The 24,898-nt window shown below is 43.8% G+C and overlaps 32 non-coding genes across 32 annotated transcripts; all 32 read left to right on the plus strand.

Moving 5' to 3' along the window:
- Positions 1-912: 912 nt before the first annotated feature.
- trnag-ccc (transfer RNA glycine (anticodon CCC)) lies at positions 913-983 on the plus strand. The gene has a single exon. It is a non-coding gene; the product is annotated as a tRNA-Gly (tRNA).
- A 602-nt stretch (positions 984-1,585) lies between these two features.
- trnag-ccc (transfer RNA glycine (anticodon CCC)) lies at positions 1,586-1,656 on the plus strand. The gene has a single exon. It is a non-coding gene; the product is annotated as a tRNA-Gly (tRNA).
- Positions 1,657-2,253: 597 nt separating this feature from the next.
- On the plus strand, positions 2,254-2,324 carry trnag-ccc (transfer RNA glycine (anticodon CCC)). The gene has a single exon. It is a non-coding gene; the product is annotated as a tRNA-Gly (tRNA).
- Positions 2,325-2,588: 264 nt separating this feature from the next.
- On the plus strand, positions 2,589-2,658 carry trnag-gcc (transfer RNA glycine (anticodon GCC)). Its single transcript has one exon. It is a non-coding gene; the product is annotated as a tRNA-Gly (tRNA).
- A 1,621-nt stretch (positions 2,659-4,279) lies between these two features.
- trnag-ccc (transfer RNA glycine (anticodon CCC)) lies at positions 4,280-4,350 on the plus strand. Its single transcript has one exon. It is a non-coding gene; the product is annotated as a tRNA-Gly (tRNA).
- A 1,260-nt stretch (positions 4,351-5,610) lies between these two features.
- Positions 5,611-5,681, plus strand: trnag-ccc (transfer RNA glycine (anticodon CCC)). Its single transcript has one exon. It is a non-coding gene; the product is annotated as a tRNA-Gly (tRNA).
- Positions 5,682-5,946: 265 nt separating this feature from the next.
- Positions 5,947-6,017, plus strand: trnag-gcc (transfer RNA glycine (anticodon GCC)). The gene has a single exon. It is a non-coding gene; the product is annotated as a tRNA-Gly (tRNA).
- Positions 6,018-6,287: 270 nt separating this feature from the next.
- trnag-ccc (transfer RNA glycine (anticodon CCC)) lies at positions 6,288-6,358 on the plus strand. The gene has a single exon. It is a non-coding gene; the product is annotated as a tRNA-Gly (tRNA).
- Positions 6,359-6,960: 602 nt separating this feature from the next.
- On the plus strand, positions 6,961-7,032 carry trnag-gcc (transfer RNA glycine (anticodon GCC)). The gene has a single exon. It is a non-coding gene; the product is annotated as a tRNA-Gly (tRNA).
- Positions 7,033-7,630: 598 nt separating this feature from the next.
- On the plus strand, positions 7,631-7,701 carry trnag-gcc (transfer RNA glycine (anticodon GCC)). Its single transcript has one exon. It is a non-coding gene; the product is annotated as a tRNA-Gly (tRNA).
- Positions 7,702-7,966: 265 nt separating this feature from the next.
- Positions 7,967-8,037, plus strand: trnag-ccc (transfer RNA glycine (anticodon CCC)). Its single transcript has one exon. It is a non-coding gene; the product is annotated as a tRNA-Gly (tRNA).
- Positions 8,038-8,304: 267 nt separating this feature from the next.
- Positions 8,305-8,375, plus strand: trnag-ccc (transfer RNA glycine (anticodon CCC)). The gene has a single exon. It is a non-coding gene; the product is annotated as a tRNA-Gly (tRNA).
- Positions 8,376-8,641: 266 nt separating this feature from the next.
- On the plus strand, positions 8,642-8,712 carry trnag-gcc (transfer RNA glycine (anticodon GCC)). The gene has a single exon. It is a non-coding gene; the product is annotated as a tRNA-Gly (tRNA).
- A 1,607-nt stretch (positions 8,713-10,319) lies between these two features.
- On the plus strand, positions 10,320-10,390 carry trnag-ccc (transfer RNA glycine (anticodon CCC)). Its single transcript has one exon. It is a non-coding gene; the product is annotated as a tRNA-Gly (tRNA).
- Positions 10,391-10,657: 267 nt separating this feature from the next.
- trnag-gcc (transfer RNA glycine (anticodon GCC)) lies at positions 10,658-10,728 on the plus strand. The gene has a single exon. It is a non-coding gene; the product is annotated as a tRNA-Gly (tRNA).
- Positions 10,729-10,990: 262 nt separating this feature from the next.
- trnag-ccc (transfer RNA glycine (anticodon CCC)) lies at positions 10,991-11,061 on the plus strand. Its single transcript has one exon. It is a non-coding gene; the product is annotated as a tRNA-Gly (tRNA).
- Positions 11,062-11,328: 267 nt separating this feature from the next.
- On the plus strand, positions 11,329-11,398 carry trnag-gcc (transfer RNA glycine (anticodon GCC)). Its single transcript has one exon. It is a non-coding gene; the product is annotated as a tRNA-Gly (tRNA).
- A 599-nt stretch (positions 11,399-11,997) lies between these two features.
- trnag-gcc (transfer RNA glycine (anticodon GCC)) lies at positions 11,998-12,067 on the plus strand. The gene has a single exon. It is a non-coding gene; the product is annotated as a tRNA-Gly (tRNA).
- Positions 12,068-12,516: 449 nt separating this feature from the next.
- trnag-ccc (transfer RNA glycine (anticodon CCC)) lies at positions 12,517-12,587 on the plus strand. The gene has a single exon. It is a non-coding gene; the product is annotated as a tRNA-Gly (tRNA).
- A 268-nt stretch (positions 12,588-12,855) lies between these two features.
- Positions 12,856-12,925, plus strand: trnag-gcc (transfer RNA glycine (anticodon GCC)). Its single transcript has one exon. It is a non-coding gene; the product is annotated as a tRNA-Gly (tRNA).
- A 1,278-nt stretch (positions 12,926-14,203) lies between these two features.
- trnag-ccc (transfer RNA glycine (anticodon CCC)) lies at positions 14,204-14,274 on the plus strand. Its single transcript has one exon. It is a non-coding gene; the product is annotated as a tRNA-Gly (tRNA).
- Positions 14,275-15,210: 936 nt separating this feature from the next.
- trnag-gcc (transfer RNA glycine (anticodon GCC)) lies at positions 15,211-15,280 on the plus strand. Its single transcript has one exon. It is a non-coding gene; the product is annotated as a tRNA-Gly (tRNA).
- Positions 15,281-16,527: 1,247 nt separating this feature from the next.
- Positions 16,528-16,598, plus strand: trnag-ccc (transfer RNA glycine (anticodon CCC)). The gene has a single exon. It is a non-coding gene; the product is annotated as a tRNA-Gly (tRNA).
- A 263-nt stretch (positions 16,599-16,861) lies between these two features.
- trnag-ccc (transfer RNA glycine (anticodon CCC)) lies at positions 16,862-16,932 on the plus strand. Its single transcript has one exon. It is a non-coding gene; the product is annotated as a tRNA-Gly (tRNA).
- Positions 16,933-18,190: 1,258 nt separating this feature from the next.
- trnag-ccc (transfer RNA glycine (anticodon CCC)) lies at positions 18,191-18,261 on the plus strand. The gene has a single exon. It is a non-coding gene; the product is annotated as a tRNA-Gly (tRNA).
- A 2,791-nt stretch (positions 18,262-21,052) lies between these two features.
- Positions 21,053-21,123, plus strand: trnag-gcc (transfer RNA glycine (anticodon GCC)). The gene has a single exon. It is a non-coding gene; the product is annotated as a tRNA-Gly (tRNA).
- Positions 21,124-21,372: 249 nt separating this feature from the next.
- On the plus strand, positions 21,373-21,443 carry trnag-ccc (transfer RNA glycine (anticodon CCC)). Its single transcript has one exon. It is a non-coding gene; the product is annotated as a tRNA-Gly (tRNA).
- A 267-nt stretch (positions 21,444-21,710) lies between these two features.
- Positions 21,711-21,781, plus strand: trnag-ccc (transfer RNA glycine (anticodon CCC)). The gene has a single exon. It is a non-coding gene; the product is annotated as a tRNA-Gly (tRNA).
- Positions 21,782-22,046: 265 nt separating this feature from the next.
- Positions 22,047-22,117, plus strand: trnag-gcc (transfer RNA glycine (anticodon GCC)). Its single transcript has one exon. It is a non-coding gene; the product is annotated as a tRNA-Gly (tRNA).
- A 263-nt stretch (positions 22,118-22,380) lies between these two features.
- On the plus strand, positions 22,381-22,451 carry trnag-gcc (transfer RNA glycine (anticodon GCC)). Its single transcript has one exon. It is a non-coding gene; the product is annotated as a tRNA-Gly (tRNA).
- A 1,451-nt stretch (positions 22,452-23,902) lies between these two features.
- trnag-ccc (transfer RNA glycine (anticodon CCC)) lies at positions 23,903-23,973 on the plus strand. Its single transcript has one exon. It is a non-coding gene; the product is annotated as a tRNA-Gly (tRNA).
- Positions 23,974-24,243: 270 nt separating this feature from the next.
- On the plus strand, positions 24,244-24,314 carry trnag-gcc (transfer RNA glycine (anticodon GCC)). The gene has a single exon. It is a non-coding gene; the product is annotated as a tRNA-Gly (tRNA).
- Positions 24,315-24,898: the final 584 nt, after the last annotated feature.

The following is a 24,898-nucleotide window of genomic DNA, read 5'->3' on the forward strand; positions in this document are numbered from 1 at the left end:
ACTAGTCTCTGCACAAAAAGGGCATGGTTGTGTGAAGGCAAAAAGCTCATTTCTGGTGATGTTAACTTCTAGATTTCAGTCATGCATGTTAGCTCCATTTTGATTTTTGGTGCACTAGGCAGCCAAGAGGCTGTGATCCCTGTTTGATGGAAAGAGGATAAAATTACCATTATGTTGACACTTGTGAAAACATAATGTGGCCATGCAGACTGATTTTTTTCAGTGGGGCATATCAAGGCACGTCAAGCATTGTGGTTCAGTGGTAGAATTCTCGCCTCCCACGCGGGAGACCTGGGTCCGATTCCCAGCCAATGCAGCTTGCTTTATTACAATTCGAAAAAGTCTCTGCACAAAAAGGGCATGTATGTGTGAAGGCAAACAGTTCATTTCTGGTGATGTTAACTTCTTGATTTCAGTCATGCATGTTAGCTCCATTTTGATTTTTGGTGCACTAGGCAGCCCAAGAGGCTGTGATCCCTGTTTGATGGAAAGAGGAAAAATTACATTTTTGTGACACTTGTGAAAACATAATGTGGCCATGCAGACTGATTTTTTTCAGTGGGGGAATTCAAGGCATCAAGCATTGGTGGTTCAGTGGTAGAATTCTCGCCTCCCACGGGGAGACCTGGGTCCGATTCCCAGCCAATGCATGTTTGCTTTATTACAATTCGAAACTAGTCTCTGCACAAAAAGGGCATGTTTGTGTGAAGGCAAACACTCATTTCTGGTAATGTTAACTTCTAGATTTCAGTCATTCATGTTAGCTCCTTTTGATTTTGGTGCACTAGGCAGTCAAGAGGCTGTGATCCCTGTTTGATGGAAAAGGATAAAATTACCATTATGTGACACTTGTGAAAACATAATGTGGCCATGCAGACTGATTTTTTTCGGTGGGGAATTGAAGGCACTTAAGCATTGGTGGTTCAGTGGTAGAATTCTCGCCTCCCACGCGGGAGACCTGGGTCCGATTCCCAGCCAATGCATGTTTGCTTTATTACAATTCGAAACTAGTCTCTGCACAAAAGGGCATGTATGTGTGAAGGCAAAACAGTTCATTTCTGGTGATGTTAACTTGATTTCAGTCATGCATGTTAGCTCCATTTTGATTTTTGGTGCACTAGGCAGCCCAAGAGGCTGTGATCCCGTTTGATGGAAAGAGGATAAAATTACCATTATGTTGACACTTGTGAAAACATAATGTGGCCATGCAGACTGATTTTTTTCAGTGGGGCATATCAAGGCACGTCAAGCATTGGTGGTTCAGTGGTAGAATTCTCGCCTGCCACGCGGGAGACCGGGTCCGATTCCAGGCTAATGCAGCTTTCCTTTATCACTATTCGGAAAAAGTCCTTGCACAGAAGGGGCATGTTTGTGTGAAGGCAAACAACTAATTTCTGGTAATGTTAACTTCTACATTTCAGCCATTCATGTTAGCTAATTTTGATTGTTGGTGCACTAGGCCGTCAAGAGACTGTGATCCGTGTTTGATGGAATACGGAAAAAATTACCGTTTTTCTGACACTTGTGAAAACATAATGTGGCCATGCAGACTGTTTTTTCGGTGGTGGAATTTGAACCGCATCCAGCGTTGGTGGTTCAGTGGTAGAATTCTCGCCTCCCACGCGGGAGACCTGGGTCCGATTCCCAGCCAATGCATGTTTGCTTTATTACAATTCGAAACTAGTCTCTGCACAAAAGGGCATGTATGTGTGAAGGCAAACAGTCATTTCTGGTGATGTTAACTTCTGATTTCGGTCATGCATGTTAGCCATTTTGATTTTGGTGCACTAGGCAGCCCAAGAGGCTGTGATCCCTGTTTGATGGAAAAGAGGAAAAATTACCATTATGCTGACACTTGTGAAAACATAATGTGGCCATGCAGACTGATTTTTTTCAGTGGGGCATATCAAGGCACGTCAAGCATGGTGGTTCAGTGGTAGAATTCTCGCCTCCCACGCGGGAGACCTGGGTCCGATTCCCAGCCAATGCAGTTTGCTTTATTACAATTCAAAACTAGTCCTTGCACAAAAGGGCATGTTTGTGTGAAGGCAAACAACTCATTTCTGGTGATGTTAACTTCTACATTTCAGTCATGCATGTTAGCTCCATTTTGATTGTTGGTGCACTAGGCAGCCCAAGAGACTGTGATCCGTGTTTGATGAAAGAGGAAAATTACCATTATGTTGACACTTGTGAAAACATAATGTGGCCATGCAGACTGATTTTTTCGTGGTGGAATTTGAACCGCATCCAGCGTTGGTGGTTCAGTGGTAGAATTCTCGCCTCCCACGCGGGAGACCTGGGTCCGATTCCCAGCCAATGCATGTTTGCTTTATTACAATTCGAAACTAGTCTCTGCACAAAAGGGCATGTATGTGTGAAGGCAAACAGTTCATTTCTGGTGATGTTAACTTCTTGATTTCAGTCATGCATGTAGCTCCATTTTGATTTTGGTGCACTAGGCAGCCCAAGAGGCTGTGATCCCTGTTTGATGGAAACGGAAAATTACCATTATGCTGACACTTGTGAAAACATAATGTGGCCATGCAGACTGATTTTTTTCAGTGGGGCATATCAAGGCACGTCAAGCATTGGTGTTCAGTGGTAGAATTCTCGCCTGCCACGCGGGAGACCCGGGTCCGATTCCCGGCTAATGCAGCTTTCCTTTATCACTATTCGGAAAAAGTCCTTGCACAGAAGGGGCATGTTGTGTGAAGGAAAACAACTAATTTCTGGTAATGTTAACTTCTACATTTCAGCCATTCATGTTAGCTAAATTTGATTGTTGGTGCACTAGGCACGTCAAGAGGACTGTGATCCGTGTTTGATGGAAACGGAAAAAATTACCGTTTTCTGACACTTGTGAAAACATAATGTGGCCATGCAGACTGATTTTTTTTCGGTGGGAATTTGAACCGATCCAGCGTTGGTGGTTCAGTGGTAGAATTCTCGCCTCCACGCGGGCGGGAGACCGGTCCGATTCCCAGCCAATGCATGTTTGCTTTATACAATTCGAAAACTTCTCTGCACAAAAAGGGCATGTATGTGTGAAGGCAAACAGTTCATTTCTGGTGATGTTAACTTCTTGATTTCAGTCATGCATGTTAGCTCCATTTTGATTTTTGGTGCACTAGGCAGCCCAAGAGGCTGTGATCCCTGTTTGATGGAAAATGGAATAAAATTACCATTATGCTGACACTTGTGAAAACATAATGTGGCCATGCAGAATGTTTTTTTCAGTGGGGCATATCAAGGCACGTCAAGCATTGGTGGTTCAGTGGTAGAATCTCGCCTCCCACGCGGGAGACCTGGGTCCGATTCCCAGCCAATGCATGTTTGCTTTATTACAATTCAAAACTAGTCTCTGCACAAAAAGGGCATGTTGTGTGAAGGCAAAAAAGCTCATTTCTGGTGATGTTAACTTCTTGATTTCAGTCATGCATGTTAGCTCCATTTTGATTTTGGTGCACTAGGCAGCCCAAGAGGCTGTGATCCTGTTTGATGGAAAGAGGATAAAATTACCATTATGTTGACACTTGTGAAAACATAATGTGGCCATGCAGACTGATTTTTTTCAGTGGGGGCATATCAAGGCACGTCAAGCATTGGTGGTTCAGTGGTAGAATTCTCGCCTCCCACGCGGGAGACTGGGTCCGATTCCCAGCCAATGCATGTTTGCTTTATTACAATTCAAAACTAGTCTCTGCACAAAAAGGGCATGTATGTGTGAAGGCAAAAAGTTCATTTCTGGTGATGTTAACTTCTTGATTTCAGTCATGCATGTTAGCTCCATTTTGATTTTTGGTGCACTAGGCAGCCCAAGAGGCTGTGATCCCTGTTGATGGAAAGAGGATAAATTACCATTATGTTGACACTTGTGAAAACATAATGTGGCCATGCAGACTGATTTTTTTCAGTGGGGCATATCAAGGCACGTCAAGCATGGTGGTTCAGTGGTAGAATTCTCGCCTGCCACGCGGGAGACCCGGGTCCGATTCCGGCTAATGCAGCTTTCCTTATCACTATTCGGAAAAGTCCTTGCACAGAAGGGGCATGTTTGTGTGAAGGCAAACAACTATTTCTGGTAAGTTAAACTTACATTTCAGCCATTCATGTTGTAGCTATGATTTTGATTGATTTGGTGCACTAGGCACGTCAAGAGACTGTGATCCGTGTTTGATGGAATACGGAAAAAATTACCGTTTTTCTGACACTTGTGAAAACATAATGTGGCCATGCAGACTGATTTTTTTCGGTGGTGGAATTTGAACCGCATCCAGCGTTGGTGGTTCAGTGGTAGAATTCTCGCCTCCCACGCGGGAGACCTGGGTCCGATTCCCAGCCAATGCATGTTTGCTTTATTACAATTCGAAACTAGTCTCTGCACAAAAAGGGCATGTATGTGTGAAGGCAAACAGTTCATTTCTGGTGATGTTAACTTCTTGATTTCAGTCATGCATGTTAGCTCCATTTTGATTTTGGTGCACTAGCAGCCCAGAGGCTGTGATCCCTGTTTGATGGAAATGGATAAAATTACCATTATGCTGACACTTGTGAAAACATAATGTGGCCATGCAGACTGATTTTTTTCAGTGGGGCATATCAAGGCACGTCAAGCATTGGTGGTTCAGTGGTAGAATTCTCGCCTCCCACGCGGGAGACCTGGGTCCGATTTCCAGCCAATGCATGTTTGCTTTATTACAATTCAAAACTAGTCTCTGCACAAAAAGGGCATGGTTGTGTGAAGGCAAAAGCTCATTTCTGGTGATGTTAACTTCTAGATTTCAGTCATGCATGTTAGCTCCATTTGATTTTTGGTGCACTAGGCAGCCCAAGAGGCTGTGATCCCTGTTTGATGGAAAGAGGATAAAATTACCATTATGTTGACACTTGTGAAAACATAATGTGGCCATGCAGACTGATTTTTTTCAGTGGGGCATATCAAGGCACGTCAAGCATTGGTGGTTCAGTGGTAGAATTCTCGCCTGCCACGCGGGAGACCGGGTCCGATTCCCAGCTAATGCAGTTTCTTTATTACTATTCGAAAAGTCTTGCACAAAAGGGCATGTTGTGTGAAGGCAAAACTAATTTCTGGTAATGTTAACTTCTGATTTCAGCCATTCATGTTAGCTAAATTTTGATTGTTGGTGCACTAGGCACGTCAAGAGACTGTGATCCCTGTTTGATGGAATACGGATAAAATTACCGTTTTTCTGACACTTGTGAAAACATAATGTGGCCATGCAGACTGATTTTTTTCGGTGGTGGAATTGAACCGCATCCAGTTGGTGGTTCAGTGGTAGAATTCTCGCCTCCCACGCGGGAGACCCGGGTCCGATTCCAGCCAATGCAGTTTGCTTTATTACAATTCAAAACTAGTCTCTGCACAAAAAGGGCATGTTGTGTGAAGGCAAAAGTTCATTTCTGGTGATGTTAACTTCTACATTTCAGTCATGCATGTTAGCTCCTTTGATTTTGTGCACTAGGCAGTCAAGAGGCTGTGATCCTGTTTGATGGAAAGAGGATAAAATTACCATTATGTGACACTTGTGAAAACATAATGTGGCCATGCAGACTGATTTTTTCGGTGGTGGAATTGAACCGCATCCAGCGTTGGTGGTTCAGTGGTAGAATTCTCGCCTCCCACGCGGGAGACCTGGGTCCGATTCCCAGCCAATGCATGTGCTTTATTACAATTCGAAACTAGTCTCTGCACAAAAGGGCATGTATGTGTGAAGGCAAACAGTTCATTCTGGTGATGTTAACTTCTTGATTTCAGTCATGCATGTTAGCTCCATTTTGATTTTGGTGCACTAGGCAGCCCAAGAGGCTGTGATCCCTGTTTGATGGAAAAGAGGATAAAATTACCATTATGTTGACACTTGTGAAACATAATGTGGCCATGCAGACTGATTTTTTTCAGTGGGGCATATCAAGGCACGTCAAGCATTGGTGGTTCAGTGGTAGAATTCTCGCCTGCCACGCGGGAGACCCGGGTCCGATTCCCGGCTAATGCAGCTTTCCTTATCACTATTCGGAAAAAGTCCTTGCACAGAAGGGGCATGTTGTGTGAAGGCAAACAAAAACTAATTTCTGGTAATGTTAACTTCTACATTTCAGCCATTCATGTTAGCTAAATTTTGATTGTTGGTGCACTAGGCACGTCAAGAGACTGTGATCCGTGTTTGATGGAATACGGAAAAAATTACCGTTTTTCTGACACTTGTGAAAACATAATGTGGCCATGCAGACTGATTTTTTCGGTGGTGGAACTTGAACCTTATCCAGCGTTGGTGGTTCAGTGGTAGAATTCTCGCCTCCCACGCGGGAGACCTGGGTCCGATTCCCAGCCAATGCATGTTTGCTTTATTACAATTCGAAACTAGTCTCTGCACAAAAAGGGCATGTATGTGTGAAGGCAAACAGTTCATTTCTGGTGATGTTAACTTCTTGATTTCGGTCATGCATGTTAGCTCCATTTTGATTTTGGTGCACTAGGCAGCCCAAGAGGCTGTGATCCCTGTTTGATGGAAAAGGATAAAATTACCATTATGCTGACACTTGTGAAAACATAATGTGGCCATGCAGACTGATTTTTTCAGTGGGGCATATCAAGGCACGTCAAGCATTGGTGGTTCAGTGGTAGAATTCTCGCCTCCACGCGGGAGACCTGGGTCAGATTCCAGCAATGCATGTTTGCTTTATTACAATTCGAAACTAGTCTCTGCACAAAAAGGGCATGTTGTGTGAAGGCAAACAGTTCATTTCTGGTGATGTTAACTTCTTGATTTCAGTCATGCATGTTAGCTCCATTTTGATTTTTGGTGCACTAGGCAGCCAAGAGGCTGTGATCCTGTTTGATGGAAAAGAGGATAAAATTACCATTATTTTGACACTTGTGAAAACATAATGTGCCATGCAGACTGATTTTTTTCAGTGGGGCATATCAAGGCACGTCAAGCATTGGTGGTTCAGTGGTAGAATTCTCGCCTGCCACGCGGGAGACCCTGGGTCCGATTCCCGGCTAATGCAGCTTTCTTTATCACTATTCGGAAAAAGTCCTGCACAGAAGGGCATGTTTGTGTGAAGGCAAACAACTAATTTCTGGTGATGTTAACTTCTACATTTCAGCCATTCATGTTAGCTAAATTTTGATTGTTGGTGCACTAGGCACGTCAAGAGACTGTGATCCGTTTGATGGAATACGGATAAAATTACGTTTTTCTGACACTTGTGAAAACATAATGTGGCCATGCAGACTGATTTTTTCAGTGGGGGCATTTGAACCGCATCAAGCATTGGTGGTTCAGTGGTAGAATTCTCGCCTCCCACGCGGGAGACCGGGTCCGATTCCCAGCCAATGCATGTTTGCTTTATACAATCGGAAACTAGTCTCTGCACAAAAAGGGCATGTTGTGTGAAGGCAAACAGCTCATTTCTGGTGATGTTAACTTCTTGATTTCAGTCATGCATGTTAGCTCCATTTTGATGTTTGTGCACTAGGCAGCCCAAGAGGCTGTGATCCCTGTTTGATGGAAGAGGATAAAATTACCATTATGTGACACTTGTGAAAACATAATGTGGCCATGCAGACTGATTTTTTTCAGTGGGGCATATCAAGGCACGTCAAGCATTGGTGGTTCAGTGGTAGAATTCTCGCCTGCCACGCGGGAGACCTGGGTCCGATTCCCGGCTAATGCAGCTTTCCTTTATCACTATTCGGAAAAAGTCCTTGCACACAAAGGGGCATGTTTGTGTGAAGGCAAACACAATTTCTGGTAATGTTAACTTCTACATTTCAGCCATTCATGTTAGCTAAATTTTATTTGTTGGTGCACTAGGCACCCAAGAGCTGTGATCCGTGTTTGATGGAAAGAGGATAAAATTACCGTTTTTCTGACACTTGTGAAAACATAATGTGGCCATGCAGACTGATTTTTTTCGGTGGTGGAACTTGAAGCATCCAGCGTTGGTGGTTCAGTGGTAGAATTCTCGCCTCCCACGCGGGAGACCTGGGTCCGATTCCCAGCCAATGCATGTTTGCTTTATTACAATTCGAAACTAGTCTCTGCACAAAAAGGGCATGTATGTGTGAAGGCAAAAAGCTCATTTCTGGTGATGTAACTTCTTGATTTCAGTCATGCATGTTAGCTCCATTTTGATTTTTGGTGCACTAGGCAGCCCAAGAGGCTGTGATCCCTGTTTGATGGAAATGGATAAAATTACCATTATGTTGACACTTGTGAAAACATAATGTGGCCATGCAGACTGATTTTTTTCAGTGGGGCATATCAAGGCACGTCAGCATTGGTGGTTCAGTGGTAGAATTCTCGCCTCCCACGCGGGAGACCTGGGTCCGATTCCCAGCCAATGCATGTTTGCTTTATTACATTCAAAACTAGTCTCTGCACAAAAAGGGCATGTTGTGTGAAGGCAAAAAGCTCATTTCTGGTGATGTAACTTCTAGATTTCAGTCATGCATGTTAGCTCCATTTTGATTTTTGGTGCACTAGGCAGCCCAAGAGGCTGTGATCCCTGTTGATGGAAAGAGGATAAAATTACCATTATGTTGACACTTGTGAAAACATAATGTGGCCATGCAGACTGATTTTTTTCAGTGGGGCATATCAAGGCACGTCAAGCGTTGGTGGTTCAGTGGTAGAATTCTCGCCTGCCACGCGGGAGACCCGGGTCCGATTCCCGGCTAATGCAGCTTCTTTATCACTATTCGGAAAAAGTCTTGCACAGAAGGGGCATGTTGTGTGAAGGCAAACAACTAATTTCTGGTAATGTTAACTTCTATTTCAGCCATCATGTTAGCTAAATTTGATTGTTGGTGCACTAGCACGTCAAGAGACTGTGATCCGTGTTTGATGGAATACGGAAAAAATTACCGTTTTTCTGACACTTGTGAAAAACATAATGTGGCCATGCAGACTGATTTTTTCGGTGGTGGAATTTGAACCGCATCCAGCGTTGGTGGTTCAGTGGTAGAATTCTCGCCTCCCACGCGGGAGACCTGGTTCGATTCCCAGCCAATGCATGTTTGCTTTATTACAATTCGAAACTAGTCTCTGCACAAAAAGGGCATGTATGTGTGAAGGCAAACAGTTCATTTCTGGTGATGTTAACTTCTTGATTTCGGTCATGCATGTTAGCTCCATTTGATTTTTGGTGCACTAGGCAGCCCAAGAGGCTGTGATCCTGTTTGATGGAAAAGGATAAAATTACCATTATGCTGACACTTGTGAAAACATAATGTGGCCATGCAGACTGATTTTTTTCAGTGGGGCATATCAAGGCACGTCAAGCATTGGTGGTTCAGTGGTAGAATTCTCGCCTCCCACGCGGGAGACCTGGGTCAGATTCCCAGCCAATGCATGTTTGCTTTATTACAATTCAAAACTAGTCTCTGCACAAAAAGGGCATGGTTGTGTGAAGGCAAAAAGCTCATTTCTGGTGATGTTAACTTCTAGATTTCAGTCATGCATGTTAGCTCCATTTTGATTTTTGGTGCACTAGGCAGCCCAAGAGGCTGTGATCCCTGTTTGATGGAAAGAGGATAAAATTACCATTATGTTGACACTTGTGAAAACATAAATGGCCATGCAGACTGATTTTTTTCGGTGGTGGAACTTGAACCTTATCCAGCGTTGGTGGTTCAGTGGTAGAATCTCGCCTCCCACGCGGGAGACCTGGGTCCGATTCCAGCCAATGCATGTTGCTTATTACAATTCGAAACTAGTCTCTGCACAAAAAGGGCATGTATGTGTGAAGGCAAACAGTCATTTCTGGTGATGTTAACTTCTTGATTTCAGTCATGCATGTTAGCTCCATTTTGATTTTTGGTGCACTAGGCAGCCCAAGAGGCTGTGATCCTGTTTGATGGAAAGAGGATAAAATTACCATTATGTTGACACTTGTGAAAACATAATGTGGCCATGCAGACTGATTTTTTTCAGTGGGGCATATCAAGGCACGTCAAGCATGGTGGTTCAGTGGTAGAATTCTCGCCTGCCACGCGGGAGACCTGGGTCCGATTCCCGGCTAATGCAGCTTTCCTTTATCACTATTCGGAAAAAAGTCCTTGCACAGAAGGGGCATGTTTGTGTGAAGGCAAACAACTAATTTCTGGTAATGTTAACTTCTACATTTCAGCCATTCATGTTAGCTAAATTTGATTGTTGGTGCACTAGGCACGTCAAGAGACTGTGATCCGTGTTTGATGGATACGGATAAAATTACCGTTTTTGACACTTGTGAAAACATAATGTGGCCATGCAGACTGATTTTTTTCGGTGGGGAACTTGAACGCATCAGCGTTGGTGGTTCAGTGGTAGAATTCTCGCCTCCCACGCGGGAGACCTGGGTCCGATTCCCAGCCAATGCATGTTTGCTTTATTACAATTCGAAACTAGTCTCTGCACAAAAGGGCATGTATGTGTGAAGGCAAACAGTTCATTTCTGGTGATGTTAACTTCTTGATTTCGGTCATGCATGTTAGCTCCATTTTGATTTTGGTGCACTAGGCAGCCCAAGAGGCTGTGATCCCTGTTTGATGGAAAATGGATAAAATTACCATTATGCTGACACTTGTGAAAACATAATGTGGCCATGCAGACTGATTTTTTCAGTGGGGCATATCAAGGCACGTCAAGCATTGGTGGTTCAGTGGTAGAATTCTCGCCTGCCACGCGGGAGACCTGGGTCCGATTCCCAGCCAATGCGTTTGCTTATTACAATTCGAAACTAGTCTCTGCACAAAAAGGGCATGGTGTGTGAAGGCAAAAAGTTCATTTCTGGTGATGTTAACTTCTAGATTTCAGTCATGCATGTTAGCTCCATTTTGATTTGGTGCACTAGGCAGCCCAAGAGGCTGTGATCCCTGTTTGATGGAAAGAGGATAAAATTACCATTATGTTGACACTTGTGAAAACATAATGTGGCCATGCAGACTGATTTTTTCGGTGGTGGAATTGAACCTTATCCAGCGTTGGTGGTTCAGTGGTAGAATTCTCGCCTCCCACGCGAGAGACCTGGGTCCGATTCCCAGCCAATGCATGTTGCTTTATTACAATTCGAAACTAGTCTCTGCACAAAAAGGGCATGTATGTGTGAAGGCAAACAGCTCATTTCTGGTGATGTTAACTTCTTGATTTCAGTCATGCATGTTAGCTCCATTTTGATTTTGGGTGCACTAGGCAGCCAAGAGGCTGTGATCCCTGTTTGATGGAAAGAGGATAAAATTACCATTATGTTGACACTTGTGAAAACATAATGTGGCCATGCAGACTGATTTTTTTCAGTGGGGCATATCAAGGCAGTCAAGCATGGTGGTTCAGTGGTAGAATTCTCGCCTGCCACGCGGGAGACCTGGGTCCGATTCCCAGCCAATGCAGCTTTGCTTTATCACAATTCGAAACTAGTCCTGCACAAAAAGGGCATGTTTGTGTGAAGGCAAACAACTCATTTCTGGTGATGTTAACTCTCTACATTTCAGCCATGCATGTTAGCTCCATTTTGATTGTTGGTGCACTAGGCACCCAAGAGGACTGTGATCCGTGTTTGATGGAAGACGGATAAAATTACCATTTTTTGACACTTGTGAAAAACATAATGTGGCCATGCAGACTGATTTTTTTCGGTGGGGGCAATTGAAGGCAATCCAGCTTGGTGGTTCAGTGGTAGAATTCTCGCCTGCCACGCGGGAGACCGGGGTCCGATTCCCGGCAATGCAGCTTTCTTTATCAATTCGGAAAAGTCCTTGCACAAAAGGGGATGTATGTGTGAAGGCAAACAATAATTCTGGTGATGTTAACTTCTTGATTTCAGCCATGCATGTTAGCTAATTTTGATTGTTGGTGCACTAGGCACCAAGAGGCTGTGATCCCTGTTTGATGGAATACGGATAAAATTACCATTATTCTGACACTTGTGAAAACATAATGGGCCATGCAGACTGATTTTTTTTCAGTGGGGCATATTAAGGCACGTCAAGCATTGGTGGTTCAGTGGTAGAATTCTCGCCTGCCACGCGGGAGACCCGGGTCCGATTCCGGCCAATGCAGCTTTCCTTTATCACTATTCGGAAAAGTCCTTGCACAGAAGGGGCATGTTTGTGTGAAGGCAAACAACTAATTCTGGTAATGTTAACTTCTACATTTCAGACATTCATGTTAGCTAAATTTGATTGTTGGTGCACTAGGCACGTCTCCCAGAGGGAGGAACTGGGTACGATTCCCAGCCAATGCATGCTTGCTTTTTACAATTCGAAAACTAGTCTCTGCACAAAAAGGGCATGTATGTGTGAAGGCAAACAGTTCATTTCTGGTGATGTTAACTTCTGATTTCAGTCATGCATGTTAGCTCCATTTTGATTTTGGTGCACTAGGCAGCCCAGAGGCTGTGATCCCTGTTGATGGAAAAGGATAAAATTACCATTATGCTGACACTTGTGAAAACATAATGTGGCCATGCAGACTGATTTTTTTCAGTGGGGCATACAAGGCACGTCAAGCATTGGTGGTTCAGTGGTAGAATTCTCGCCTCCCACGCGGGAGACCTGGGTCCGATTCCCAGCCAATGCATGTTTGCTTTATTACAATTCGAAACTAGTCTCTGCACAAAAAGGGCATGGTGTGTGAAGGCAAAAAGTCATTTCTGGTGATGTTAACTTCTTGATTTCAGTCATGCATGTTAGCTCCATTTTGATTTTTGGTGCACTAGGCAGCCCAAGAGGCTGTGATCCCTGTTTGATGGAAAGAGGATAAAATTACCATTATGTTGACACTTGTGAAAACATAATGTGGCCATGCAGACTGATTTTTTTCAGTGGGGCATATCAAGGCACGTCAAGCATGGTGGTTCAGTGGTAGAATTCTCGCCTGCCACGCGGGAGACCCGGGTCCGATTCCCGGCTAATGCAGCTTTCCTTTATCACTATTTGGAAAAAAGTCCTTGCACAAGAAGGGCATGTTGTGTGAAGGCAAACAACTAATTTCTGGTAATGTTAACTTCTACATTTCAGCCATTCATGTTAGCTAAATTTTGATTGTTGGTGCACTAGGCACGTCAAGAGACTGTGATCCGTGTGTTGATGGAATACGGATAAAATTACCGTTTTCTGACACTTGTGAAAACATAATGTGGCCATGCAGACTGATTTTTCGGTGGGGTGGAATTTGAACCGCATCCAGCGTGGTGGTTCAGTGGTAGAATTCTCGCCTCCACGCGGGAGACCTGGGTCCGATTCCCAGCCAATGCATGTTTGCTTTATTACAATTCGAAACTAGTCTCTGCACAAAAAGGGCATGTATGTGTGAAGGCAAACAGTTCATTTCTGGTGATGTTAACTTCTTGATTTCAGTCATGCATGTTAGCTCCATTTGATTTTGGTGCACTAGGCAGCCCAAGAGGCTGTGATCCCTGTTTGATGGAAAAGGATAAAATTACCATTATGTGACACTTGTGAAAACATAATGTGGCCATGCAGACTGATTTTTTTCAGTGGGGCATATCAAGGCACGTCAAGCATTGGTGGTTCAGTGGTAGAATTCTCGCTCCCCACGCGGGAGACCTGGGTCCGATTCCCAGCCAATGCATGTTTGCTTTATTACAATTCGAAACTAGTCTCTGCACAAAAGGGGCATGTATGTGTGAAGGCAAAACAGTTATTTCTGGTGATGTTAACTTCTTGATTTCGTCATGCATGTTAGCTCCATTTTGATTTTTGGTGCACTAGGCAGCCCAAGAGGCTGTGATCCTGTTTGATGGAAAAAGGATAAAATTACCATTATGCTGACACTTGTGAAAACATAATGTGGCCATGCAGACTGATTTTTTTCAGTGGGGCATATAAAGGCACGTCAAGCATGGTGGTTCAGTGGTAGAATTCTCGCCTCCACGCGGGAGACCTGGGTCCGATTCCCAGCCAATGCATGTTTGCTTTTACAATTCAAAACTAGTCTCTGCACAAAAAGGGCATGGTTGTGTGAAGGCAAAAAGCTCATTTTGGTGATGTTAACTTCTAGATTTCAGTCATGCATGTTAGCTCCATTTTGATTTTGGTGCACTAGGCAGCCCAAGAGGCTGTGATCCTGTTTGATGGAAAAGAGGATAAAATTACCATTATGTTGACACTTGTGAAAACATAATGTGGCCATGCAGACTGATTTTTTTCGGTGGGGAACTTGAACCTTATCCAGCGTTGGTGGTTCAGTGGTAGAATTCTCGCCTCCCACGCGGGAGACCTGGGTCCGATTCCCAGCCAATGCATGTTTGCTTTATTACAATTCGAAACTAGTCTCTGCACAAAAAGGGCATGTATGTGTGAAGGCAAAAAGTTCATTTCTGGTGATGTTAACTTCTTGATTTCAGTCATGCATGTTAGCTCCATTTTGATTTTTGGTGCACTAGGCAGCCCAAGAGGCTGTGATCCTGTTTGATGAAAAGAGGATAAAATTACCATTATGTGACACTTGTGAAAACATAATGTGGCCATGCAGACTGATTTTTTTCAGTGGGGCATATCAAGGCACGTCAAGCATTGGTGGTTCAGTGGTAGAATTCTCGCCTCACGCGGGAGACCTGGGTCCGATTCCCGGCTAATGCAGCTTTCCTTTATCACTATTCGGAAAGTCTTGCACAGAAGGGGCATGTTTGTGTGAAGGCAAAAACTAATTTCTGGTAATGTTAACTTCTACATTTCAGCCATTCATGTTAGCTAAATTTTGATTGTGGTGCACTAGGCACGTCAAGAGACTGTGATCCGTGTTGATGGAAAACGGATAAAATTACCGTTTTTCTGACACTTGTGAAAACATAATGTGCCATGCAGACTGATTTTTTTTTTCAGTGGTGGAATTGAAACCAATCCAGCGTTGGTGGTTCAGTGGTAGAATTCTCGCCTCCACGCGGGAGACCTGGTCCGATTCCCAGCCAATGCATGTTTGCTTATACAATTCGAAAATAGTCTCTGCACAAAAAGGGCATGTATGTGTGAAGGCAAACAGTTCATTTCTGGTGATGTTAACTTCTTGATTTCAGTCATGCATGTTAGCTCCATTTTGATTTTGGTGCACTAGGCAGCCAAGAGGCTGTGATCCTGTTTGATGGAAAATGGATAAAATTACCATTATGCTGACACTTGTGAAAACATAATGTGGCCATGCAGACTGATTTTTTTCAGTGGGGCATATCAAGGCACGTCAAGCATTGGTGGTTCAGTGGTAGAATTCTCGCCTGCCACGCGGGAGACCGGGTTCGATTCCCGGCTAATGCAGCTTCCTTATCACTATTGGAAAAAAGTCCTTGCACAGAAGGGCATGTTGTGTGAAGGCAAACAACTAATTTCTGGTAATGTTAACTTCTACATTTCAGCCATTCATTGTAGCTAAATTTGATTGTTGGTGCACTAGGCACGTGTTTAATGGGATACGGAAAAAATTACCGTTTTCTGACACTTGTGAAAACATAATGTGGCCATGCAGACTGATTTTTTCAGTGGTGGAATTGAATCTTATCCAGCATTGGTGGTTCAGTGGTAGAATTCTCGCCTCCCACGCGGGAGACCTGGGTCGATTCCCAGCCAATGCATGCTTGCTTTATACAATTCGAAACTAGTCTCTGCACAAAAAGGGCATGTATGTGTGAAGGCAAAACAGTCATTTCTGGTGATGTTAACTTCTTGATTTGTCATGCATGTTAGCTCCATTTTGATTTTGGTGCACTAGGCAGCCCAAGAGGCTGTGATCCCTGTTTGATGGAAAATGGATAAAATTACCATTATGCTGACACTTGTGAAAACATAATGTGGCCATGCAGACTGATTTTTTTCAGTGGGGCATATCAAGCACGTCAAGCATTGGTGGTTCAGTGGTAGAATTCTCGCCTCCCACGCGGGAGACTGGGTCCGATTCCAGCCAATGCATGTTGCTTTATTACAATTCAAAACTAGTCTCTGCACAAAAGGGCATGGTTGTGTGAAGCAAAAAGCTCATTTCTGGTGATGTTAACTTCTAGATTTCAGTCATGCATGTTAGCTCCATTTTGATTTTTTGGTGCACTAGGCAGCCCAAGAGGCTGTGATCCGGTTTGATGGAAAAGAGGATAAAATTACCATTATGTTGACACTTGTGAAAACATAATGTGGCCATGCAGACTGATTTTTTTCAGGGGGCATAATCAAGGCACGTCAGCATGGTGGTTCAGTGGTAGAATTCTCGCCTGCCACGCGGGAGACCGGGTCCGATTCCCGGCAATGCATGCTTTGCTTTATTACTATTCGAAAAAGTCCTGCACAAAAGGGCATGTTTGTGTGAAGGCAAACAACTCATTCTGGTAATGTTAACTTCTACATTTCAGTCATGCATGTTAGCTAATTTTGATTGTTGTGTGCACTAGGCACGTCAAGAGGCTGTGATCCCTGTTTGATGGAAAAAGGATAAAATTACCATTTTCTGACACTTGTGAAAACATAATGTGGCCATGCAGACTGATTTTTTTCAGTGGGGATATAAAGCACGTCAAGCATTGGTGGTTCAGTGGTAGAATTCTCGCCTCCCACGCGGGAGACCTGGGTCCGATTCCCAGCCAATGCATGTTTGCTTTATACAATTCAAACAAGTCTCTGCACAAAAAGGGCATGGTGTGTGAAGGCAAAAAGCTCATTTCTGGTGATGTTAACTTCTAGATTTCAGTCATGCATGTTAGCTCCATTTTGATTTTTGGTGCACTAGGCAGCCAAGAGGCTGTGATCCCTGTTGATGGAAAGAGGATAAAATTACCATTATGTTGACACTTGTGAAAACATAATGTGGCCATGCAGACTGATTTTTTCGGTGGTGGAACTTGAACCTATCCAGCGTTGGTGGTTCAGTGGTAGAATTCTCGCCTCCCACGCGGGAGACCTGGGTCCGATTCCCAGCCAATGCATGTTTGCTTTATTACAATTCGAAACTAGTCTCTGCACAAAAAGGGCATGTATGTGTGAAGGCAAACAGTTCATTTCTGGTGATGTTAACTTCTGATTTCAGTCATGCATGTTAGCTCCATTTTGATTTTTGGTGCACTAGGCAGCCCAAGAGGCTGTGATCCCTGTTTGATGAAAGAGGATAAAATACCATTATGTTGACACTTGTGAAAACATAATGTGGCCATGCAGACTGATTTTTTTCAGTGGGGCATATCAAGGCACGTCAAGCATGGTGGTTCAGTGGTAGAATTCTCGCCTCCCACGCGGGAGACCTGGGTCCGATTCCCAGCCAATGCAGTTTGCTTTATCACTATTCGAAAAGTCTTGCACAAAAAGGGCATGTTTGTGTGAAGGCAAACAACTATTTCTGGTGATGTTAACTTTAGATTTCAGTCATGCATGTTAGCTCAATTTGATTTTTGGTGCACTAGGCAGCCAAGAGGCTGTGATCCGTTTGATGGAAAGAGGATAAAATTACCATTTTTGACACTTGTGAAAACATAATGTGGCCATGCAGACTGATTTTTCAGTGTGGTGGTGGAAGGGACCGTCATCCAGCGTTGGTGGTTCAGTGGTAGAATTCTCGCCTCCCACGGGGAGACTGGGTCCGATTCCCAGCCAATGCATGTTTGCTTTATTACAATTCGAAACTAGTCTCTGCACAAAAAGGCATGTATGTGTGAAGGCAAACAGTTCATTTCTGGTGATGTTAACTTCTTGATTTCAGTCATGCATGTTAGCTCCATTTTGATTTTTGGTGCACTAGGCAGCCCAAGAGGCTGTGATCCTGTTTGATGGAAACGGGAAAAATTACCATTATGTTGACACTTGTGAAAACATAATGTGGCCATGCAGACTGATTTTTTTCAGTGTGGGCATATCAAGGCACGTCAAGCATTGGTGGTTCAGTGGGTAGAATTCTCGCCTGCCACGCGGGAGACCCGGGGTCCGATTCCGGCTAATGCAGCTTTCCTTTTACTATTTGGAAAAAGTCCTTGCACAAAAGGGGCATGTTTGTGTGAAGGCAAAAACTATTTCTGGTAATGTTAACTTCTACATTTCAGCCATTCATGTTAGCTAAATTGATTGTTGGTGCACTAGGCAGTGTGTGATCCGTGTTTGATGGAAAAAAAAAATTACCGTTTTTCTGACACTTGTGAAAACATAATGTGGCCATGCAGACTGATTTTTTTCGGTGGTGGAATTTGAACGCATCCAGCGTTGGTGGTTCAGTGGTAGAATTCTCGCCTCCCACGCGGGAGACCTGGGTCCGATTCCCAGCCAATGCATGTTTGCTTTATACAATTCGAAATAGTCTCTGCACAAAGGGCATGTATGTGTGAAGGCAAACAGTTCATTTCTGGTGATGTTAACTTCTTGATTTCAGTCATGCATGTTAGCTCCATTTTGATTTTTGGTGCACTAGGAGCCCAAGAGGCTGTGATCCCTGTTTGATGGAAAACGGATAAAATTACCATTATGCTGACACTTGTGAAAACATAATGTGGCCATGCAGACTGATTTTTTCAGTGGGGCATATCAAGGCACGTCAAGCATTGGTGGTTCAGTGGTAGAATTCTCGCCTCCCACGCGGGAGACCTGGGTCGATTCCAGCCAATGCATGTTTGCTTTATTACAATTCAAAACTAGTCTCTGCACAAAAAGGGCATGTTTGTGTGAAGGCAAAAAGCTCATTTCTGGTGATGTTAACTTCTAGATTTCAGTCATGCATGTTAGCTCCATTTTGATTTTTGGTGCACTAGGCAGCCCAAGAGGCTGTGATCCCTGTTGATGGAAGAGGATAAAATTACCATTATGGGACACTTGTGAAAACATAATGTGGCCATGCAGACTGAATTTTTTTTCAGTGGGGCATATCAAGGCACGTCAAGCATTGGTGGTTCAGTGGTAGAATTCTCGCCTGCCACGCGGGAGACCCGGTCCGATTCCCGGCTAATGCAGCTTTCCTTTATCACTATTCGAAAAAGTCCTTGCACAGAAGGGCATGTTGTGTGAAGGCAAACAACTAATTTCTGGTATGTTAACTTCTACATTTCAGCCATTCATGTTAGCTAAATTTTGATTGTTGGTGCACTAGGCACGTCAAGAGACTGTGATCCGTGTTTGATGGATAGGATAAAATTACCGTTTTTTGACACTTGTGAAAACATAATGTGGCCATGCAGACTGATTTTTTTCAGTGGGGCATATTAACACGTCAAGCATTGGTTTCAGTGGTAGAATTCTCGCCTGCCACGCGGGAGACCCGGGTCCGATTCCCGGCAATGCAGCTTTCCTTTATCACTATTCGGAAAAAGTCCTTGCACAGAAGGGGCATGTTTGTGTGAAGGCAAACAACTATTTCTGGTAATGTTAACTTCTCATGTCAGCCATTCATTTTACTAATTTGATTGTTGGTGCACTAGCACGTCTCCCACCGGGAGACCTGGGTCCGATTCCCAGCCAATGCATGTTTGCTTTATTACAATTCGAAACTAGTCTCTGCACAAAAGGGCATGTATGTGTGAAGGCAAACAGTTCATTTCTGGTGATGTTAACTTCTTGATTTCAGTCATGCATGTTAGCTCCATTTTGATTTTTGGTGCACTAGGCAGCCCAAGAGGCTGTGATCCCTGTTTGATGGAAAAGGATAAAATTACCATTATGCTGACACTTGTGAAAACATAATGTGGCCATGCAGACTGATTTTTTTCAGTGGGGCATATCAAGGCACGTCAAGCATTGGTGGTTCAGTGGTAGAATTCTCGCCTCCCACGCGGGAGACCTGGGTCCGATTCAGCCAATGCATGTTTGCTTTATACAATTCAAACTAGTCTCTGCACAAAAAGGGCATGTTTGTGTGAAGGCAAAAGCTCATTTCTGGTAATGTTAACTCTACATTTCAGTCATGCATGTTAGCTCCATTTTGATTTTTGGTGCACTAGGCAGCCAAGAGGCTGTGATCCCTGTTTGATGGAAAGAGGATAAAATTACCATTATGTTGACACTTGTGAAAACATAATGTGGCCATGCAGACTGATTTTTTTCAGTGGGGCATATCAAGGCACGTCAGCATTGGTGGTTCAGTGGTAGAATTCTCGCCTCCCACGCGGGAGACCTGGGTCCGATTCCCAGCTAATGCAGCTTTCCTTATCACATTTCGAAAAGTCCTTGCACAAAAGGGCATGTTTGTGTGAAGGCAAACAACTCATTTCTGGTGATGTTAACTTCTACATTTCAGTCATGCATGTTAGCTCCATTTTGATTTTTGGTGCACTAGGCAGTCAAGAGACTGTGATCCCTGTTTGATGGAATACGGATAAAATTACCATTTTCTGACACTTGTGAAAACATAATGTGGCCATGCAGACTGATTTTTTTCAGTGGGGCATATCAAGGCACTCAAGCATTGGTGGTTCAGTGGTAGAATTCTCGCCTGCCACGCGGGAGACCTGGTCCGATTCCGGCCAATGCAGCTTTCCTTTATTACTATTCGAAAAAGTCCTTGCACAAAAGGGCATGTTTGTGTGAAGGCAAACAACTAATTTCTGGTAATGTTAACTTCTAGATTTCAGCCATGCATGTTAGCTCCATTTTGATTGTTGGTGCACTAGGCAGCCAAGAGACTGTGATCCCTGTTTGATGGAAACGGATAAAATTACCATTTTTTTGACACTTGTGAAAACATAATGTGGCCATGCAGACTGATTTTTTTCGGTGGTGGAATTTGACCCGCATCCAGCGTTGGTGGTTCAGTGGTAGAATTCTCGCCTCCCACGCGGGAGACCTGGTCCGATTCCCAGCCAATGCATGTTTGCTTTATTACAATTCGAAACTAGTCTCTGCACAAAAAGGGCATGTATGTGTGAAGGCAAACAGTTCATTTCTGGTGATGTTAACTTCTTGATTTCAGTCATGCATGTTAGCTCCATTTTGATTTTTGGTGCACTAGGCAGCCCAAGAGGCTGTGATCCCTGTTTGATGGAAATGGATAAAATTACCATTATGCTGACACTTGTGAAAACATAATGTGGCCATGCAGACTGATTTTTTTCAGTGGGGCATATCAAGGCACGTCAAGCATTGGTGGTTCAGTGGTAGAATTCTCGCCTGCCACGCGGGAGACCCGGGTCCGATTCCCGGCTAATGCAGCTTTCCTTTATCACTATTTGGAAAAAGTCCTTGCACAGAAGGGGCATGTTTGTGTGAAGGCAAACAACTATTTCTGGTAATGTTAACTTCTACATTTCAGCCATTCATGTAGCTAATTTTTGATTGTTGGTGCACTAGGCACGTTTTTAAAGGGATACGAAAAAATTACCGTTTTTCTGACACTTGTGAAAACATAATGTGGCCATGCAGACTGATTTTTTTCGGTGGTGGAACTTGAACCTTATCCAGCGTTGGTGGTTCAGTGGTAGAATTCTCGCCTCCCACGCGGGAGACCTGGGTCCGATTCCCAGCCAATGCATGTTTGCTTTATTACAATTCGAAACTAGTCTCTGCACAAAAAGGGCATGTATGTGTGAAGGCAAACAGTTCATTCTGGTGATGTTAACTTCTTGATTTCGTCATGCATGTTAGCTCCATTTTGATTTTTGGTGCACTAGGCAGCCCAAGAGGCTGTGATCCCTGTTTGATGGAAATGGATAAAATTACCATTATGCTGACACTTGTGAAAACATAATGTGGCCATGCAGACTGATTTTTTTCAGTGGGGCATATCAAGGCACGTCAAGCATTGGTGGTTCAGTGGTAGAATTCTCGCCTCCCACGCGGGAGACCTGGGTCCGATTCCCAGCCAATGCATGTTCTTTATACAATTCAAAACTAGTCTCTGCACAAAAAGGGCATGTTGTGTGAAGGCAAAAAGCTCATTTCTGGTGATGTTAACTTCTAGATTTCAGTCATGCATGTTAGCTCCATTTTGATTTTGGTGCACTAGGCAGCCCAAGAGGCTGTGATCCCTGTTTGATGGAAAGAGGATAAAATTACCATTATGTTGACACTTGTGAAAACATAATGTGGCCATGCAGACTGATTTTTTTCAGTGGGGCATAATCAAGGCCGTCAAGCATTGGTGGTTCAGTGGTAGAATTCTCGCCTGCCACGCGGGAGACCTGGGTCCGATTCCCAGCTAATGCAGCTTGCTTTATCACTATTCGGAAAGTCCTTGCACAGAAGGGCATGTTTGTGTGAAGGCAAACACTAATTTCTGGTATGTTAACTTCTACATTTCAGCCATTCATGTTAGCTAAATTTTGATTGTTGGTGCACTAGGCACGTCAAGAGGCTGTGATCCGTGTTTGATGGAATACGGATAAAATTACCATTTTCTGACACTTGTGAAAACATAATGTGGCCATGCAGACTGATTTTTTTCAGTGGGGCATATTAAGGCACGTCAAGCATTGGTGGTTCAGTGGTAGAATTCTCGCCTGCCACGCGGGAGACCCGGGTCCGATTCCCGGCTAATGCAGCTTTCCTTTATCACTATTCGGAAAAAGTCCTTGCACAAATGGGCATGTTTTGTGTGAAGGCAGCAACTAATTTCTGGTAATTTCCACTTTCCTACATTTCAGCATTCATGTTAGCTAATTTTTTGATTGTTGGTGCACTAGGCACGTCTCCCACGCGGGAGACCTGGTCCGATTCCCAGCCAATGCATCTTGCTTTATTACAATTCGAAACTAGTCTGCACAAAAGGGCATGTATGTGTGAAGGCAAACAGTTCATTTCTGGTAGTTAACTTCTTGATTTCAGTCATGCATGTTAGCTCCATTTTGATTTTTGGTGCACTAGGCAGCCCAAGAGGCTGTGATCCCTGTTTGATGGAAACGGATAAAATTACCATTATGCTGACACTTGTGAAAACATAATGTGCCATGCAGACTGATTTTTTTCAGTGGGGCATATCAAGGCACGTCAAGCATTGGTGGTTCAGTGGTAGAATTCTCGCCTCCCACGCGGGAGACCTGGGTCAGATTCCCAGCCAATGCATGTTTGCTTTATTACATTCAAACTAGTCTCTGCACAAAAAGGGCATGTTTGTGAAGGCAAAAGCTCATTTCTGGTGATGTTAACTTCTAGATTTCAGTCATGCATGTTAGCTCCATTTTGATTTTTGGTGCACTAGGCAGCCCAAGAGGCTGTGATCCCTGTTTGATGGAAAGAGGATAAAATTACCATTATGTTGACACTTGTGAAACATAATGTGGCCATGCAGACTGATTTTTTTCAGTGGGGCATCAAGGACGTCAAGCATTGGTGGTTCAGTGGTAGAATTCTCGCCTGCCCACGCGGGAGACCCGGGTCCGATTCCCGGCTAATGCAGCTTTCCTTTATACTATTCGGAAAAGTCCTTGCACAGAAGGGGCATGTTTGTGTGAAGGCAAAACTATTTCTGGTATGTTAACTTCTACATTTCAGCCATTCATGTTAGCTAAATTTTGATTGTTGGTGCACTAGGCACGTCAAGAGGCTGTGATCCGTGTTTGATGGAATACGGAAAAAATTACCGTTTTTCTGACACTTGTGAAAACATAATGTGGCCATGCAGACTGATTTTTTTCGGTGGGGAATTGAATCTTATCCGCGTTGGTGGTTCAGTGGTAGAATTCTCGCCTCCACGCGGGAGACCTGGGTCCGATTCCCAGCCAATGCATGTTTGCTTTATTACAATTCGAAACTAGTCTCTGCACAAAAAGGGCATGTATGTGTGAAGGCAAACAATTTCTGGTGATGTTAACTTCTTGATTTCAGTCATGCATGTTAGCTCCATTTTGATTTTTGGTGCACTAGGCAGCCCAAGAGGCTGTGATCCCTATTTGATGGAAAGAGGATAAAATTACCATTATGTTGACACTTGTGAAAACATAATGTGGCCATGCAGACTGATTTTTTTCGGTGGTGGAACTTGAACCTTATCCAGCGTTGGTGGTTCAGTGGTAGAATTCTCGCCTCCCACGCGGGAGACCTGGGTCCGATTCCCAGCCAATGCATGTTTGCTTTATTACAATTCGAAACTAGTCTCTGCACAAAAAGGGCATGTATGTGTGAAGGCAAACAGTTCATTTCTGGTGATGTTAACTTCTTGATTTCAGTCATGCATGTAAGCTCCATTTTGATTTTTGGTGCACTAGGCAGCCCAAGAGGCTGTGATCCCTGTTTGATGGAAAGAGGATAAAATTACCATTATGTTGACACTTGTGAAAACATAATGTGGCCATGCAGACTGATTTTTTTCAGTGGGGCAGATCAAGGCACGTCAAGCATTGGTGGTTCAGTGGTAGAATTCTCGCCTGCCACGCGGGAGACCCGGGTCCGATTCCCGGCTAATGCAGCTTTCCTTTATCACTATTCGGAAAAAGTCCTTGCACAGAAGGGGCATGTTTGTGTGAAGGCAAACAACTAATTTCTGGTAATGTTAAGATCTACATTTCAGCCATTCATTGTAGCTAAATTTTAATTGTTGGTGCACTAGGCACGTCAAGAGACTGTGATCCGTGTTTAAAGGGATACGGAAAAAATTACCGTTTTTCTGACACTTGTGAAAACATAATGTGGCCATGCAGACAGATTTTTTTCGGTGGTGGAACTTGAATCTTATCTAGCGTTGGTGGTTCAGTGGTAGAATTCTTGCCTCCCACGCGGGAGACCTGGGTACGATTCCCAGCCAATGCATGCTTGCTTTATTACAATTCGAAACTAGTCTCTGCACAAAAAGGGCATGTATGTGTGAAGGCAAACAGTTCATTTCTGGTGATTTTAACTTCTTGATTTCGGTCATGCATGTTAGCTCCATTTTGATTTTTGGTGCACTAGGCAGCCCAAGAGGCTGTGATCCCTGTTTGATGGAAAATGGATAAAATTACCATTATGCTGACACTTGTGAAAACATAATGTGGCCATGCAGACTGATTTTTT

This window comes from Etheostoma spectabile, unplaced genomic scaffold, assembly GCF_008692095.1.
Source record: "Etheostoma spectabile isolate EspeVRDwgs_2016 unplaced genomic scaffold, UIUC_Espe_1.0 scaffold00019300, whole genome shotgun sequence".
Classification (NCBI taxonomy): Eukaryota; Metazoa; Chordata; class Actinopteri; order Perciformes; family Percidae; genus Etheostoma; species Etheostoma spectabile.